General features: G+C 50.5%; 1 protein-coding gene across 1 annotated transcript in view; it reads left to right on the top strand.

The window, feature by feature from the left end:
• Nucleotides 1-1,748: 1,748 nt before the first annotated feature.
• LOC142907886 (T-box transcription factor TBX1-like) overlaps nt 1,749-19,667 on the top strand; it is a 59,482-nt gene continuing 41,563 nt past the window's right edge. Inside the window, exon 1 of the mRNA XM_076057788.1 lies at nt 1,749-1,867. The gene's annotated coding sequence lies outside the window, so the exon portion shown is untranslated. The remainder of the gene's footprint in view (nt 1,868-19,667) is intronic.

Here is a 19,667-nt window from a genome sequence, read left to right as displayed (position 1 = left end):
ACACACACGTGTACACACACACGTGTACACACACACACTCACCGAATCACTCACTCACCGACTCACTCACTCACCCACTCACTCACCCACTGACCCACTCACTCACCCACTCATCCACTCACTCACTCACTCACCCACTCACCCACTCACTCACTCACCCACTGACCCACTCACTCACTCACCCACTCACTCACTCATTCACTCACCCACTCACTGACTCACCCACTTACTCACCGACTCACTCACTCACCCACTCACCACTCACTCACTCATCCACTGACCTACTCACTCACTCACCCACTCACTAACTCACTCACCCACTCACTCACCGACTCACTCACTCACTCACCACTCCTCCACCCACTCACCACTCACCCACTCACTCACTCACTCACCGACTCACTCACTCACCCACTTACTCACTCACCCACTCACTCACTCACCCACTCACTCACCCACTCACTCACTCACCCACTCACCCACTCACTCACTCACCCACTGACCCACTCACTCACTCACCCACTCACTCACTCATTCACTCACCCACTCACTGACTCACCCACTTACTCACCGACTCACTCACTCACCCACTCACCACTCACTCACCCACTCACTCACTCACCCACTCACTCACCTACTCACTCATCCACTGACCTACTCACTCACTCACCCACCCACTCACTCACTCACTCACCCACTCCCTCATTCACTCACCCACTCACTGACTCACCCACTCATCCACTCACTCACCCACCCACTCACTCACTCACCGACTCACTCACTCACCACTCACCGACTCACTCACTCACCCACTCACCCACTCACTCACCGACTCACTCACTCACCCATTAACTCACCCACTCACCCATTCACTCACTCATCCGCTGACCCACTCACTCACCCATTCACTCACCCACTCACCCACCCACCCACTCACTCACCCACTCACTCACTCACCCACTCACTCACCTACTCACTCATCCACTGACCTACTCACTCACTCACCCACTCACTCACCCACTCCCTCATTCACTCACCCACTCACTGACTCACCCACTCATCCACTCACTCACCCACTCACTCACTCACCGACTCACTCACTCACCCCACCACCACCCACTCACCCACTCACTCACCCACTCACTCACCCACCCACTCACCCACTCACCCACCCACCCACTCACTCACCCACTCACTCACTCACCCACTCACCACTCACCCACTCACTCACTCACCCACTCACCCACCCACCCACTCACTCACCACTCACCCACTCACCCACTCACTCACCCACTCACTCACCCACTCACTCACTCACCCACTCACCACTCACCCACTCACTCACTCACCCACTCACCCACCCACCCACTCACTCACCCACTCACTCACTCACCCACTCACTCACCTACTCACTCATCCACTGACCTACTCACTCACTCACCCACTCACTCACTCACCCACTCCCTCATTCACTCACCCACTCACCCACTCACCCACTCACCCACCCACCCACTCACTCACCCACTCACCCACTCACCCACCCACCCACTCACCCACCCACTCACTCACTCGTTTGAGGCTGAGTCGACCTAGGGGATAGTCCCAGGACCGTCACCACCCCCCTCCCCCCACCCCATAGCATCACCCCCCCCCGTCTCCCCCATCACCCCCCCCGTCTCCCCCCCCATCACCCCCCCGTCTCCCCCATCACCCCTCCCTCCCCCCCCCGTCTCCCCCCCCATCACCCCCACCCTCATCCCTCCCCCTCCCTCCCCCCGAGATGCGAGCCGCCCGGTGGGCTCAGTGCGAGTCGGGGAGCGACAGAAGTCAGCGACATCGACACGTGGAGGACTCACAGCAGCAGCAGGTACACTCACACATAGTGTACACACATAGTGTACACACACACAGTGTACACACACTCACAGTGTGACATAGTGTGTGTCACACTGTGTGTGTCACAGCGACATCGACACGTGGAGACTCACAGCAGCAGCAGCAGCAGGTACACACACAGTGTACACACATTGTGTACACTCACACACTGTGTGTGTGAGTGTCACACACTGTGTGTGTCACAGCGACATCGACACGTGGAGGACTCACAGCAGCAGCAGCAGCAGGTACACTCACAGTGTGTACACACATTGTGTACACAGTGTGACATAGTGTGTGTCACACTGTGTGTGTGTGTGAGTGTCACAGCGACATCGACACGTGGAGGACTCACAACAGCAGCAGGTACACACACAGTGTACACACATAGTGTACACACAGTGTGACACTCACACACACAGTGTGTGTGTGTGTGTGTCACACTGTGTGTGTCACAGCGACATCGACACGTGGAGGACTCACAGCAGCAGGTACACACACAGTGTGTGTACACATACACAGTGACACACATCGTGACATACACACACAGTGTGACACACACACAGTGTGACACACACAGTGTGACACATAGTGACACACACAGTGACACACACACACACACAGTGTGACATAGTGTGTGTCACACTGTGTGAGTGTCACAGCGATATCGACACGTGGAGGACTCACAGCAGCAGGTACACTCACACAGTGTGACACACACACACAGTGTGACACACACACACACTGTGTGTGTGTGTGTCACACTGTGTGTGTGACACACACACACAGTGTGACACACACACACAGTGTGTGTGTGAGTGTCACAGCGACATCGACACGTGGAGGACTCACAGCAGCAGGTACACTCACACTCACAGTGTGACACATAGTGTACACACACTGTGTGACACACACACTGTGTGTGACACTCACACAGTGTGTGTGTGAGTGTCACAGCGACATCGACACGTGGAGGACTCACAGCAGCAGGTACACACACACAGTGTGACACACATAGTGTACACACACACACTGTGTGTACACTATGTGTGTACACACACACACAGTGTGACACACATAGTGTACACACACACACTGTGTGTACACTATGTGTGTACACACACACAGTGTACACACATAGTGTACACACACACACTGTGTGTGTGTCACACACAGTGTGTCACTCACACAGTGTGTGTGTCACACTGTGTGAGTGTCACAGCGACATCGACACGTGGGGGACTCACAGCAGCAGCAGGTACACTCACACTCACAGTGTGACACACTCACAGTGACACTCACACACACTGACACACACAGTGACACACACAGTGACACACATCGTGACACACACACACATCGTGACACACACACACAGTGTGACACACACACACAGTGTAACACACACAGTGTGTCACTCACACAGTGTGTGTGTCACACTGTGTGAGTGTCACAGCGACATCGACACGTGGGGGACTCACAGCAGCAGCAGGTACACTCACACTCACAGTGTGACACACTCACAGTGACACTCACACACACTGACACACACAGTGACACACACAGTGACACACATCGTGACACACACACACATCGTGACACACACACACAGTGTGACACACACACACAGTGTAACACACACAGTGTGTCACACACACACTGTGTGACACTCACACACACAGTGTGTGTGTGAGTGTCACAGCGACATCGACACGTGGGGGACTCACAGCAGCAGGTACACTCACACACGTGGTACACACACACATACACAGTGACACACACACACAGTGACACACACAGTGACATACACAGTGACACACACACAGTGACACACACAGTGACACACACAGTGACACACACAGTGACACACATCGTGACACACACACACAGTGTGACACACACACACAGTGTGACACACACACAGTGTGACACACACAGTGTGACACACACACACACAGTGTGACACACACACACAGTGTGACATAGTGTGTGACAAACACACAGTGACACACACACAGTGACACACACAGTGTGACACACACACAGTGTGACGCACAGTGTGACACACACACAGTGACACACACACAGTGACACACACAGTGACACACACACACACAGTGTGACACACAGTGTGACACACACAGTGACACACACACACAGTGACACACACTGACACACACACAGAGTGACACACACACAGTGACACACACTGACACACACACAGTGACACACACAGTGACACACACTGACACACACACAGAGTGACACACACACAGTGACACACACTGACACACACACACAGTGACACACACACAGTGTGACACACACTCACACAGTGTGAGTGACACACACACAGTGACACACACTGACACACACACAGAGTGACACACACACACAGTGTGTCACAAAGATACAAAGATCCCCCATGTAGCCTTAACAGACTCTAGGGGCAAGTGCTGTTAGCGTGTGTGTGTCACTGTGTGTCACAGTGTGTGTGTCACTGTGTGTGTGTGTCACAGTGTGTGTGTGTCACTGTGTATGTCACAGTGTGTGTGTGTGTCACTGTGTGTGTGTCACTGTGTGTGTGTCACAGTGTGTGTGTCACAGTGTGTGTGTCACTGTGTGTGTGTCACTGTGTGCGTGTGTGTCAAAGTGGGTGTGTGTGTCACACCAGAGGTCTCACTCCGAATCAGTCGAGCGGCAATATTTTATCATCGGTTGCGTAACGCCGTGTGGAAGCTACCTGGTCTGTCGCTCCGCACGAAGCTTCAGGTCTTCTCGGCCACGGTCATTCCCTCCCTTCTCTACGCTTGCGAAACGTGGACCCCCCTAATGGAACATCTTCGCCGGTTAGAAACATTTAGGCTGGCCTGCCTACGATCCATCCTGGGTTTAACCAGGCTGGATTGTGTGAGGAGCTCACAAATCCTTGATATATCTGGGCAAGGTCCCATCGGTGAGCTCCTCCGGCGGGGAAGGCTGCGATGGCTGGGTCATGTAGCCCGCATGCCCAGCCACCGCATGTCGAAACAGCTTTTGTTTGGCCGGATCGAGGGGGCTAAACGGGCGCGGCACGGGCTAGAGAAGAGATGGAGTGATGTGGTACAGGAGGACGTGGAGCTGAGTGGACTTGCCGATGACCGGTACCAGCGGTGTCAAGATCGGCCTCTGTGGAGGAGGCTCGTGAAGGATGCTACTGGGCAGTTGGAGGCAGTCGCCCTCCAACAACAACGGAGGGCGGAGGAGCGACGCTCACAACAACGAGCGGAGCGCCGGGTGGCTAAAGCACAGCAGGTTGGCACAGTAGGGGGCACAGGTGGTGCATCAGCCAGTCATCTCAGTCAGTCGACCCGTGGCACCTGGGTCTGCCCCGTGACCTCCTGCCAGCGGGCGTTCGACACTTCACGTGGCCTCAGGGTGCACATAGCCTGGCACAAGCGTCGTGGTGACGTCATCGCCACTTAGTGACGAATGGCGGTTGTTGTATATATGTGTGTGTATATATGTGTATATATAAATATATGTGTATATATGTCTATACATTTGTGTATATTTGCGTGTATATATGTGCATATACAATTATATATGTGTGTGTATGTGTGTGTGTATATATGTGTGTATATTTGCGTATATATGTGTGTGTATATATGTGTATATGTGTATATATAAATATATATGTGTGTGCATGTGTGTATATATAAATATATATGCGTGTGTATGTGTGTGTATATGTGTGTATATATGTGTGTGTGTATATATGTGTGTGTATGTGTGTATATGTGTGTATATGTGTGTGTATATGTGTGTGTATGTATATGTGTGTGTGTATGTATGTGTATATGTGTGTATATGTGTGTGTATGTGGAGAGGCTTGCAGAGCCCCAATGCGGTTTCTTGAAAGGGCGGTCCTGCACAGATGCCATATTTTCTGTCCGTCTGCTACAGCAGAGGTGTAGGGAATTCCAACAAGATCTACATCTCTGCTTTATTGACCTGGTCAAGGCCTATGATATCATCAATATGCCTGGGCTCTGGGTTGTTCTTCGTGCTTTTGGAGTCCCTGACCCTCTGCTCACGATCATTAAGGACCTTCATGATGGTGAGCGGGCCCGGGTAAAACTACGTGGCCGGGAGTCGGAGCCATTCCCTGTACACCTTGGGGTGCGACAGGGATGTCCTCTGGCCACAACATTACTTAACATCTATTTTGACCACGTAGTTCGTGAGGCCTTCAATAGCTGTACCGGGGGAATCTCCATATGGTACAGATATAATGAGAGGCTGATCGATGCCCGGGTGCGGTCAAGGGATGGCTCCCTATTGCTCAACCACGTTATGTATGCTGATGATTTGGTAATAGCTGCTCATTCAGAGGAGGAGTTGGAGACGCTGCTGCTGAGACTGGAGCGTGCCACTAAGAGGTGGGGCCTTATCATCAGCCCCACCAAAACTAAGCACCTGCCTGGGCATTTTGTACCATTGGACACTCGACCCCCACAACTCCCAATCGGTGATGGGGCAGTTGTGGAGAGAGTGGAGAGTTTCCCATACCTGGGCAGTGTGCTTATGACCGGCTCCAGTTTAACAGCAGAGGTCTCACTCCGAATCAGTCGAGCGGCAATATCTTTTCATCGGTTGCGTAACGCTATGTGGAAGCTACCTGGTCTGTCGCTCCGCACTAAGCTTCAGGTCTTCTCGGCCACGGTCATTCCCTCCCTGCTCTACGCTTGCGAAACGTGGACCCCCCTAATGGAACATCTTCGCCGGTTAGAAACAATTAGGCTGGCCTGCCTACGATCCATCCTGGGTTTAACCAGACTGGATTGTGTGAGGAGCTCACAAATCCTTGATAGATCTGGGCAAGGTCCCATCGGTGAGCTCCTCCGGCGGGCAAGGCTGCGATGGCTGGGTCATGTAGCCCGCATGCCCAGCCACCGCATGCCGAAACAGCTTTTGTTCGGCCGGATTGAGGGGGCTAAACAGGCGCGGCACGGGCTAGAGAAGAGATGGAGTGATGTGGTACAGGAGGACGTGGAGCTGAGTGGACTTGCTGATGACTGTTACCAACGTTGTCAAGATCGGCCTCTGTGGTGGAGGCTCGTGAAGGACGCTGCTACTGGGCAGTTGGAGGCAGTCGCCCTCCAACAACAACGGAGGGCGGAGGAACGACGCTCACAACAACGAGCGGAGCGCCGGGTGGCTAAAGCACAGCAGGTTCGCACAGTAGGGGGCACAGGTGGTGCATCAGCCAGTCATCTCAGTCAGTCGACCCGTGGCACCTGGGTCTGCCCCGTGACCTCCTGCCAGCGGGCGTTCGACACTTCACGTGGCCTCAGGGTGCACATAGCCTGGCACAAGCGTCGTGGTGACGTCACCGCCACTTAGTGGCGAATGGCGGTTGTTGTTGTTGTGTGTATATGTGTGTATATGCGTGTATATATGTGTGTATGTGTGTGTTTATGTGTATATATGTGTCTGTATGTGTGTGTATGTGTGTGTATTTACGTGTGTGTAAATGTGTGTATACATGTATGTATATATGCGTGTGTATATGTGTGTGTATATATGTGTGTATGTGTGTATATATGTATATATGTGTGTGTATATATATGTGTCTGTATGTGTGTGTATGTGTGTGTATATATGTGCGTGTATATATGTGTGTGTTTGTATATATGTGTGTGTATATATGCGTCTGTATGTGTGTGTATGTGCGTGTAAATATGTGTATATATATGTATGTACGTGTGTATGTGTGTGTATATGTGTGTGTATATATGTGTATGTGTGTGTATATATGTGTGTGTATATGTGTATATATATTGTGTGTATATGTGTATATATGTGTCTGTATGTGTGTGTAGTGTAGCAGGTAGCGCTACGCTGCACTACGAACCCGGCGACCTGAGTTCGATTCCCGCTCACGGCCAACACCGCCAGTGACGATTCTCTGAACCGGTCCTGGGCCTCCCCTAGGTCGACTCAGCCTCAAATGAGCAGTAGCTGGTGTAGCGGTGGTGTAGTAGCGGTGGTGTAGTGCTGGTGTAGTGGTGGTGGTGTAGCAGTGGTGGTGGTGTAGTAGTGGTGGTGTAGTAGTGGTGTAGTAGTGGTGTAGTAGTAGTGGTGTACTGGTGGTGTAGTAGTTCAGTGAACATCGCTAGCACTGGGGGAGAGACAAAGGCGGACGGGCGTGGTGGTGCTGACCTCCCACCCCCTCTGTGTGTGTAGCCACAGTGCCGGTAGCCTTCATAGACGCTGCTGCTGCTGCTAACACAGCACTTGCCCCTACAGCCTGCTACAGGCTACCTGGGGGAGCTTTGTCTGTGTGTCCAGGTGCTGCTGCTGCTAACACAGCACTTGCCCCTACAGCCTGCTACAGGCTACCTGGGGGAGCTTTGTCTTTGTGTATTTGTGTGTGTCTGTGAGTGAGTGCAATAACAACGGGAGGAGGCTGCTAGACTTCTGTGCAGCCCATGGGCTTGTAATTACCAACACGCTGTTCCGGCATTGGCGCATCCACACAAAACATCATGGATGCATGCCGGGTCCAAGCAAGAACATCTGCTGGACTACGTAGTGACGGACCAGCGGATGCGGGCCCATGTCCTTGACACCAGGACCTACCGTGGAGCTGATCTGCCCACTGACCATCGACTTGTCATCCGCAAGATGCGCCTGCCATTCTTCCACTCCGGTGGTGGGTGTACACCCAGGACCCCATTCCAACCTAAAGTGGCCTGGTCTCAGCTAGCTGATGAAAGTTGCGAGCGAGAATTTCATCATCGCTTGCGGCTGGGGTTGGCATCGTCCCCCACTCCTCCTGATGCCGAGGGGAAATGGGCGAGGTTCAGGACTGTGACTCATGCAGCTGCAGTGGCTGCTTTGGGTGCATGGTTCAGACCTCCCCAGAGACCCTGGCTGACAGAGGAGGTATTCCGGCTGGCTGAGAAAAAGCGACAGGCCTTACTCTCAACGGCTACAGCATCCCACGTCGGAGAATGAGGAGGCTTACCGCAGCCTTCGCTCGGAGGTTCGGAGAGCCGTGAGGCGCTGCAAGGATGGGTGGTGGTCGCGGGTTGCTGAGGAGATGGAGTCTGCCTCAGTAGCACGCGATCACAAATCGCTCTTTAATTCCATCAAAAAAGTAACTTGCAGCACCACACCAATCACCATCCCTTGGGGAAACAACAGTGATCCAATCTCCGACCCCCAAGGAAAAGGTTCGCAGATTTGCTGAGCATTTCTGTGCGGTCTTGGGGGAGGGGAAATCCCTCAGCCTGGAAAACATCACTGGGCAAAGTGAGGATGACCCTGCTGAGGCTGCGGTGCCTCAAACATTGGAAGAAGAAGTCACCCCCTGTGAGTGGCTGGCTGAGGTGCCATCTGTTGAGGAAGTACTGAAGGCGATCCAGAGTCTGAGACCAGGAAAGGCAGCAGGCAGAGATGATCTCCCAAGCGAAATGCTGAGGGAGGGTGGCATTTGTGCACAGACTGCCCTACGTGACATCATAACAACAGTCTGGACCACTGGACAGGTTCCACAGGATTGGAAGGATGCCCTGGTGGTCCCCCTCTTTAAGAAGGGGGACCGCACAGACTGTAACAACTACAGGGGCATCTCACTCCTCAGTGTGCCGGGAAAGGTCCTGGCAAGGATTATTCAACATCGCCTTGCCAGGCACGCTGAGGAGAGGCTTGCGGAGCCCCAATGCGGTTTCAGGAAAGGGCGTTCCTGCACAGATGCCATATTTTCTGTCCGTCTGCTGCAGCAGAGGTGTAGGGAATTCCAGCAAAACCTACATCTCTGCTTTATTGACCTGGTCAAGGCCTATGATACCATCAGTAGGCCTGGGCTCTGGGTTGTTCTTCGTGCTTTCGGGGTATACCTGACCCTCTGCTCACGATCATTGAGGACCATCATGATGGTGAGCAGGCCCGGGTAAAACTACGTGGCCGGGAGTCGGAGCCATTCCCTGTACACCTTGGGGTGCGACAGGGATGTCCTCTGGCTCCCACATTATTTAACATCTATTTCGACCACGTAGATCGTGAAGCCTTCAATAGCTGTACCGGGGGAATCTCCATATGGTACAGATATAATGGGAGGCTGATCGACGCCCGGGTGCGGTCAAGGGATGGCTCCCTATTGCTCAACCACGTTATGTATGCTGATGATTTGGTAATAGCTGCACATTCGGAGGAGGAGTTGGAGACGCTGCTGCTGAGACTGGAGCGTGCCACTAAGAGGTGGGGCCTTACCATCAGCCCCACCAAAACTAAGCACCTGCCTGGGTATTTTGTACCATCGGACACTTTACCCCCACAACTCCCAATCGGTGATGGGGCAGTTGTGGAGAGAGTGGAGAGTTTCCCATAGCTGGGCAGTGTGCTTATGACCGGCTCCAGTTTAACAGCAGAGGTCTCACTCCGAATCAGTCGAGCGGCAATATCTTTTCATCAGTTGCGTAACGCTGTGCGGAAGCTACCTGGTCTGTCACTCCGCACTAAGCTTCAGGTCTTCTCGGCCACAGTCATTCCCTCCCTTCTCTACGCTTGCGAAACGGGGACCCCCCTAATGGAACATCTTCGCCGGTTAGAAACATTTAGGCTGGCCTGCCTACGATCCATCCTGGGTTTAACCAGACTGGATTGTGTGAGGAGCTCAAAAATCCTTGAAAGATCTGGGCAAGGTCCCATCGGTGAGCTCCTCCGGCGGGGAAGGCTGCGATGGCTGGGTCATGTAGCCCGCATGCCCAGCCACCGCATGCCGAAACAGCTTTGGTTCGGCCGGATTGAGGGGGCTAAGCGGGCGTGGCACGGGCTAGAGAAGAGATGGAGTGATGTGGTACAGGAGGACGTGGAGCTGAGTGGACTTGCCGATGACTGGTACCAGCGGTGTCAAGATCGACCTCTGTGGAGGAGGCTCGTGAAGGATGCTACTGGGCAGTTGGAGGCAGTCGCCCTCCAACAACAATGGAGGGCGGAAGAGCGACACTCAGAACAACGAGCGGAGCGCCGGGTGGCTAAAGCACAGCAGGTTGGCACAGTAGGGGGCACAGGTGGTGCATCAGCCAGTCATCTCAGTCAGTCGACCCGTGGCACCTGGGTCTGCCCCGTGACCTCCTGCCAGCGGGCGTTCGACACTTCACGTGGCCTCAGGGTGCACATGGCCTGGCACAAGCGTCGTGGTGACGTCACCGCCACTTAGTGGCGAATGGCGGTTGTTGTTGTTGTCACAGTGTGTGTGTGTCACAGTGTGTGTGTGTGTCACAGTGTGTGTTTGCGTCTCAGCCATGTACAGGTTCTTTCAAATTCATATTCTTGGTTCTGTCGGTAAAGTCTCCAATGCAAGTCGTCATTGCTCGTTCAACCTCCGAATTTCGTTTGGATTCCGGGGATAAAAAAAATCCTTGGGGAATTTCGTTCGAACACCGAATTCGTTCGAGCAAGGGAACTCCCGTGATAGAGTAAATTTTTTGTTATTTATTTTTGTCATCCAATGTTTATTTATGCCTCGGTTAATCATAAACCCGCACGCCACGACTCTACATTACAGTAGTTGCAATATCTGTACGGTGGGCGGGGGCGGAGTTTGATTGATGGTGATTGGCTGGTGACTCTGCTATCATCACTTAGCGGGGCGGAGTTTGATTGATGCTGATTGGCTGAGGCTCTGCTGTCGTCCACTTAGCGGGACGGAGTTTGATTGATGCTGATTGGCTGAGGCTCTGCAATCATCACTTAACGGGCCGGAGTTTGATTGATGCTGATTGGCTGAGGCTCTGCAATCATCACTTAGCGGGGTGGAGTTTGATTGATGCTGATTGGCTGAGGCTCTGCTGTCGTCTACTTAGCGGGGTGGAGTTTGATTGATGCTGATTGGCTGAGGCTCTGCAATCATCACTTAGCAGGGCGGAGTTTGATTGATGCTGATTGGCTGAGGCTCTGCTGTCGTCTACTTAGCGGGGTGGAGTTTGATTGATGCTGATTGGCTGTGGCTCTGCTATCATCACTTAGCGGGGGCGGAGTTTGATTGATGCTGATTGGCTGAGGCTCTGCCATCATAACTTAGCGGGGTGGAGTTTGATTGATGCTGATTGGCTGTGGCTCTGCCATCATCAGTTAGCGGGGTGGAGTTTGATTGATGCTGATTGGCTGTGGCTCTGCTATCATCACTTAGCGGGGTGGAGTTTGATTGATGCTGATTGGCTGAGGCTCTGCCATCATCACTTAGCGGGGTGGAGTTTGATTGATGCTGATTGGCTGAGGCTCTGCTGTTGTCCACTTAGCGGGGTGGAGTTTGCTTGATGCTGATTGTCTGAGGCTCTGTTGTCGTCCACTTAGCGGGACGGAGTTTGATTGATGCTGATTTGCTGTGGCTCTGCTGTCGTCCGCTTAGCGGGGTGGAGTTTGATTGATGCTGATTGGCTGTTGACTCTGCTGTCATCACTTAGCGGGGGCGGAGTTTGATTGATGCTGATTGGCTGTTGACTTTGCCATCGTCACTTAGCGGGGTGGAGTTTGATTGATGCTGATTGGCTGTTGACTCTGCTGTCATCACTTAGCGGGGGCGGAGTTTGATTGATGCTGATTGGCTGAGGCTCTGCTGTCGTCCACTTAGCGGGGTGGAGTTTGATTGATGCTGATTGGCTGTTGACTCTGCTGTCGTCACTTAGCGGGGCGGAGTTTGATTGATGCTGATTGGCTGAGGCTCTGCTGTCGTCCACTTAGCAGGGTGGAGTTTGATTGATGCTGATTGGCTGTTGACTCTGCTGTCGTCACTTAGCGGGGCGGAGTTTGATTGATGCTGATTGGCTATTGACTCTGCTTAGCGGGGCGGAGTTTGACTGATGCTGACTGGCTGAGGCATAGCTGTCGTCACTTAGCGGGGTGGAGTTTGATTGATGCTGATTGGCTGTTGACTCTGCTGTCTTCACTTAGCGGGGCGGAGTTTGATTGATGCTGATTGGCTATTGACTCTGCTTAGCGGGGCGGAGTTTGATTGGTGCTGATTGGCTGAGGCTTAGCTGTCGTCACTTAGCGGGGTGGAGTTTGATTGATGCTGATTGGCTGTTGAGTCTGCTGTCGTCACTTAGCGGGGCGGAGTTTGATTGATGCTGATTGGCTGAGGCTCTGCTGTCGTCCACTTAGCGGGGGCGGAGTTTGATTGATGCTGATTGGCTGAGGCTTTGCTGTCGTCCACTTAGCGGGGTGGAGTTTGATTGATGCTGATTGACTGTGGCTCTGCTGTCGTCCACTTAGCGGGGCGGAGTTTTATTGATGCTGATTGGCTGAGGCTGTCGTCCACTTAGCGAGGGGGCGGAGTTTGATTGATGCTGATTGGCTGTTGACTCTGCTGTCGTCCACTTAGCGGGGCGGAGTTTGATTGATGCTGATTGGCTGAGACTCTGCTGTCGGCACTTAGGGGGGGGCGGGGGGGGCGGAGTTTGATTGACGGTGATTGGCTGTGACTCAGTTATCATCACTTAGCGGGGTGGAGTTTGATTGATGCTGATTGGCTGAGGCTCTGCTGTCATCTACTTAGCTGGGTGGAGTTTGATTAATGCTGATTGGCTGTGACTCTGCTATCATCACTTAGCAGGGTGGAGTTTGATTGATGCTGATTGGATGTGGATCTACGTATGACATCACCCCATGGTAGAGTGATAATACAGAAACATTTTTACACAGTAGGGTATTTCCCTTCTGTCTAAGTTCTCCCTTTATTTATGGAAATTTACAATTGTGGTGGTGGGTTTACAATTGTAGTGGTGGGTTTACAATTTTAGTGATGGGTTTACAATTGTATTGATGGGTTTACAATTGTAGTAGTGGGTTTATAGTTGTGGTGGTGGACTTACAATTGTAGTGATGGGTTTACAATTGTAGTGATGGGTTTACAATTGTAGTGGTGGGTTTACAATTGTAGTGATGGGATTACAATTGTAGTGGTGGGTTTACAATTGTAGTGGTGGGTTCACAATTTTGGTGATGGGTTTACAATTGTAGTGGTGGGTTTACAATTGTAATGGTGGGTTTACAATTTTAGTGGTGGGTTTACAATTTTAGTGATGGGTTTACAATTGTAGTGATGGGTTTACAATTGTAGTGATGGGTTTACAATTGTAGTGATGGGATTACAATTGTAGTGGTGGGTTTACAATTGTAGTGGTGGGTTCACAATTTTGGTGATGGGTTTACAATTGTAGTGGTGGGTTTACAATTGTAGTGGTGGGTTCACAATTTTGGTGATGGGTTTACAATTGTAGTGGTGGGTTTACAATTGTAGTGGTGGGTTTACAATTGTAGTGGTGGGTTTACAATTGTAGTGATGGGTTTACAATTGTGGTGGTGGGTTTACAATTGTAGTGGTGGGTTTACAATTGTGGTGGTGGGTTTACAATTGTAGTGGTGGGTTTACAATTGTAGTGGTGGGCTTACAATTGTAGTGGTGGGTTTACAATTGTAGTGATGGGTTTACAATTGTGGTGGTGGGTTTACAATTGTAGTGGTGGGTTTACAATTGTGGTGGTGGGTTTACAATTGTAGTGGTGGGTTTACAATTGTGGTGGTGGGTTTACAATTATAGTGGTGGGTTTACAATTGTAGTGGTGGGCTTACAATTGTAGTGATAGGTTTACGGTTGTAGTGATGGGTTTACAATTGTGGTAGTGGGTTTACAATTGTAGTAGTGGGTTTACAGTTGTGATGGTGGGTTTACAATTGTAGTGATAGGTTTACAGTTGTGGTGGTGGGTTTACAATTGTAGTGGTGGGTTTATAATTGTAGTGGTGGGTTTAAAATTGTAGTGGTGGGTTTACAATTGTAGTGGTGGGTTTACAATTGTAGTGATGGGTTTACAATTGTAGTGGTGGGTTTACAATTGTAGTGGTGGGTTTACAATTTTAGTGGTCGGTTTACAATTGTAGTGGTGGGTGTACAATTGTAGTGATGGGTTTACAATTGTAGTGATGGGTTTACAGTTGTGGTGGTGGGTTTATAATTGTAGTAGTGGGTTTGCAATTGTGGTCGTGGGTTTACAATTGTGGTGGTGGGTTTACAATTGTAGTGATAGGTTTACAGTTGTAGTGGTGGGTTTACAATTGTGGTGGTGGGTTTACAATTGTGGTGATAGGTTTACAGTTGTAGTGGTGGGTTTACAATTGTAGTGGTGGGTTTGCAATTGTGGTGGTGGGTTTACAATTGTAGTGATGGGTTTACAATTGTAGTGATAGGTTTACAGTTGTAGTGGTGGGTTTACAATTGTGGTGGTGGGTTTACAATTGTAGTGATAGGTTTACAGTTGTAGTGGTGGGTTTTCAATTGTAGTGGTGGGTTTGCAATTGTAGTGATGGGTTTACAATTGTAGTGGTGGGTTTACAATTGTAGTGGTGGGTTTACAATTGTAGTCGTGGGTTTACAATTGTAGTGATGGGTTTACAATTGTAAGTGGTGGGCTTACAATTGTAGTGGTGGGCTAACAATTGTGGTGGTGGGTTTACAATTGTAGTGATGGGTTTACAATTGTAGTGGTGGGTTTACAATTGTAGTGATGGGTTTACAATTGTAGTGATGGGTTTACAATTGCAGTGGTGGGTTAACAATTGTAGTGGTGGGTTTATAATTGTGGTGATGGGTTTACAATTGTGGTGGTGGGTTTACAATTGTAGTGGTGGGTTTACAATTGTAGTGGTGGGTTTACAATTGTAGTGATGGGTTTACAATTGTAGTGGTGGGTTTATAATTGTAGTGGTGGGTTTACAATTGTAATGATGGGTTTACAATTGTAGTGGTGGGTTTACAATTGTGGGTTTACAATTGTAGTGGTGGGTTTACAATTGTAGTGGTGGATTTAGAGTTGTGGTGGTGGGTGTACAATTGTGGTGGTGGGTGTACAATTGTTGTGGTGGGTTTACAGTTGAGGTGGTGGGTTTACAATTGTAGTGGTGGGTTTACAATTGTAGTGGTGGGTTTACAGTTGTAGTGGTTGGTTTACAATTGTAGTAGTGGGTTTACAATTGTAGTGATTGGTTTACAATTGCAGTAGTGGGTTTACAATTGTAGTGGTGGGTTTACAATTGTGGTGGGTTTATAATTGTAGTAGTGGGTTTACAATTGTGGTGTTGGGTTTACAATTGGTGTGGTGGGTTTACAATTGTAGTGATGGGTTTACAATTGTAGTGGTGGGTTTACAATTGTAGTAGTGGGTTTACAGTTGTGATGGTGGGTTTACAATTGTAGTGATAGGTTTACAGTTGTGGTGGTGGGTTTACAATTGTAGTGGTGGGTTTACAGTTGTGGTGGTGGACTTACAATTGTAGTGATGGGTTTACAATTGTAGTGGTGGGTTTACAATTTTAGTGGTGGGTTTACAATTGTAGTGGTGGGTTTACAATTGTGGTGGTGGACTTACAATTGTAGTGATGGGTTTACAATTGTAGTGGTGGGTTTACAATTGTAGTGGTGGGTTTACCATTTTAGTGGTGGGTTTACAATTGTAGTGGTGGGTTTACAATTGTAGTTATGGGTTTATAATTGTAGTGGTGGGTTTACAATTGTGGTGGTGGGCTTACAATTGTAGTCATAGGTTTACAGTTGTAGTGGTGGGTTTACAATTGTAGTGATGGGTTTACAATTGTAGTGATAGGTTTACAATTGTAGTGGTGGGTTCACAATTGTAGTGATGGGTTTACAATTGTAGTGGTGGGTTTACAATTGTAGTGGTGGGTTTACAATTGTAGTGGTGGGTTTATAATTGTAGTGGTGGGTTTACAATTGTAAGTGGTGGGCTTACAGTTGTAGTGATGGGTTTACAATTGTAAGTGGTGGGCTTGCAATTGGAGTGGTGGGTTTACAATTGTGGTGGTGGGTTTACAATTGTAGTGATGGGTTTACAATTGTAGTGGTGGGTTTACAATTGTAGTGATGGGTTTACAGTTGTGTTCGTGGGTTTATAATTGTAGTGGTGGGTTTGCAATTGTAGTGGTGGGTTTGCAATTGTAGTGGTGGGTTTACAATTGTAGCGGTGGGTTTACAATTGTGGTGGTGGGTTTATAATTGTAGTGGTGGGTTTACAATTGTAGTGGTCGGTTTCAAATTGTGGTGGTGGGTTTACAATTGTAGTAGTGGGTTTACAGTTGTGGTGGTGGGTTTACAATTGTAGTGATGGGTTTACAATTGTAGTGGTGGGTTTCCAATTGTAGTGGTAGGTTTACAATTGTGGTGGTGGGTTTATAATTGGAGTGGTGGGCTTACAATTGTAGTGGTGGGTTTACAACTGTAGTGATGGGTTTACAACTGTAGTGATGGGTTTACAATTGTAGTGGTGGGCTTACAATTGTAGTGATGGGCTTACAATTGTAAGTGGTGGGCTTACAATTGGAGTGGTGGGTTTACAATTGTAGTGATGGGTTTACAATTGTAGTGATGGGTTTACAATTGTAGTGGTGGGTTTACAATTGTAGTGATGGGTTTACAATTGTAAGTGGTGGGCTTGCAATTGTAGTGATGGGTTTACAATTGTGGTGGTGGGTTTACAATTGTAGTGGTGGGTTTACAATTGTAGCGGTGGGTTTACAATTGTAGTGGTGGGTTTATAATTGTAGTGGTGGGTTTACAATTGTGGTGGTGGCTTTATAATTGTAGTGGTGGGTTTACAATTGTAGTAGTGGGTTTACAATTGTAGTGGTGGGCTTACAGTTATAGTTGTGGGCTTACAATTGTAGTGGTGGGCTTACAATTGTAAGTGGTGGGCTTACAGTTGTAGTGATGGGTTTACAATTGTAAGTGGTGGGCTTGCAATTGGAGTGGTGGGTTTACAATTGTAAGTGGTGGGTTTACAATTGTGGTGGTGGGTTTACAGTTGTAGTGATGGGCGACTGCCGACGACGAAACCAACAGTGGGCTTGGATCTCCTCTCTGCGAGTAAAACGCGAGCTTGCCGCTGAGGAGTCCTCACACCGCGGTGGATGCACACCTCCGCTGCCATCGTCCGCGTTGACCACGTTCGCTGCTGCCGCTGCTGCCGCAGAGACGGGGCCATCCAGAAGGCCGCCTCTGGCGCCGGCAAAAATCGGCCGCAAGGCTGCGCCACGTTGAGGTCGCAAGGGAGCTCGCCGCGTTAGCTCCTTGGTCCCTTCGGCCGAGTCGCTGACCCTCTGCTCACGATCATTGGGGGACCTTGACGATGGCGAGCGCGGGCCCCGGGTGAAACTACGTGGCCGGGAGTCGGGTACATTTCCGTGCTCGCCTTGGGGCGCTAACAGGGATGCCCCTCCGGCTCCCACATTATTTAACATCCGTTTCGACCGCGTGGTCCGTGAAGCCTTCCGTGGCCGTACCGGGGGAACGTCCATCTGGTACGGATACAATGGGAGGCTGATCGATGCCCGGGTGCGGTCAAGGGACGGCTCACCTTTGGTCAACCACGTTATGTATGCCGATGATTTGGTAATAGCTGCTCAGTCAGAGGAGGAGTTGGAGACGCTGCTGCTGAAACTGGAGCGTGCCAGTAAGAGGTGGGGCCTTACCATCAGCCCCACCAAAACTAAGCACCTGCCTGGGTATTTTGTACCATCGGACACTCCACCCCCACAACTCCGAATTGGTGATGGGGCAGTTGTGGAGAGAGTGGAGAGTTTCCCATACCTAGGCAGTGTGCTCATGACCGGCTTCGGTTTAACAGCAGAGGTCTCACTCCGAATCAGCCGAGCGGCAATATCTTTTCATCGGTTGCGTAACACTGTGTGGAAGCTACCTGGTCTGTCGCTCCGCACTAAGCTTCAGGTCTTCTCGGCCACGGTCATTCCCTCCATTCTCTACGCTTGCGAAACGTGGACCCCCCTAATGGAACATCTTCGCCAGTTAGAAACATTCAGGCTGGCCCTGCCTACGATCCATCCTGGGTTTAACCAGGCTGGATTGTGTGAGGAGCTCACGGATCCTTAAAAGATCTGGGCAGGGTCCCATCGGTGAGCTCCTCCGGCAGGCAAGGCTGCTTTGGCTGGGTCATGTAGCCCGCATGCCCAGCCACCGCATGCCGAAACAGCTTTTGTTCGGCCAGATCGAGGGGGCTAAACGGGCGCGGCACGGGCTAGAGAAGAGATGGAGTGACGTGGTACAGGAGGACGTGGAGCTGAGTGGACTTGCCGATGACTGGTACCAGCGGTGTCAAGATCGGCCTCTGTGGAGGAGGCTCGTGAAGGACGCTACTGGGCAGTTGGAGGCAGTCGCCCTCCAACAACAACGGAGGGCGGAGGAGCGACGCTCACAACAACGAGCGGAGCGCCGGGTGGCTAAAGCACAGCAGGTTGGCACAGTAGGGGGCACAGGTGGTGCATCAGCCAGTCATCTCAGTCATCTCAGTCAGTCGACCCGTGGCACCTGCTGGGTCTGCCCCACTTCACGTGGCCTCAAGGTGCACATGGCCTGGCACAAGCGTCGTGGTGACGTCACCACCACTTAGTGGCGAATGTCGGTTGTTGTTGTTATATATGTCTGTGTGAGTGTCGTGTATGTGTGTCTGTGTGTGTGTATGTAGTGTGTGTGTGTCTATGTGTATATATGTCTGTGTGCGTGTCTGTACGTAGTGCATGTTTGTGTGTATATATATCTGCGTGTGTATGTAGGTAGTGGGTGTCTGTATGTAGTGTGTGTGTGTCTGTATGTAAAGTGTCTGTATGTAGTGTATCTGTGTGTAGTGTGTGTGTGTCTGTGTGTATGTCTGTGTGTAGTGTGTGTGTGTGTATGTAGTGAGTGTGTGTGTATGTAGTGAGTGTGTGTGTATGTAGTGA

This window comes from Petromyzon marinus, chromosome 84, assembly GCF_048934315.1.
Source record: "Petromyzon marinus isolate PM22_M1 ecotype Great Lakes invasive population chromosome 84, UKy_Petmar_22M1.pri1.0, whole genome shotgun sequence".
Taxonomy (NCBI): Eukaryota; Metazoa; Chordata; class Hyperoartia; order Petromyzontiformes; family Petromyzontidae; genus Petromyzon; species Petromyzon marinus.
The sequence above is the reverse complement of the archived record's forward strand: the minus strand, read 5'-3'. Positions and strand labels throughout refer to the sequence as shown.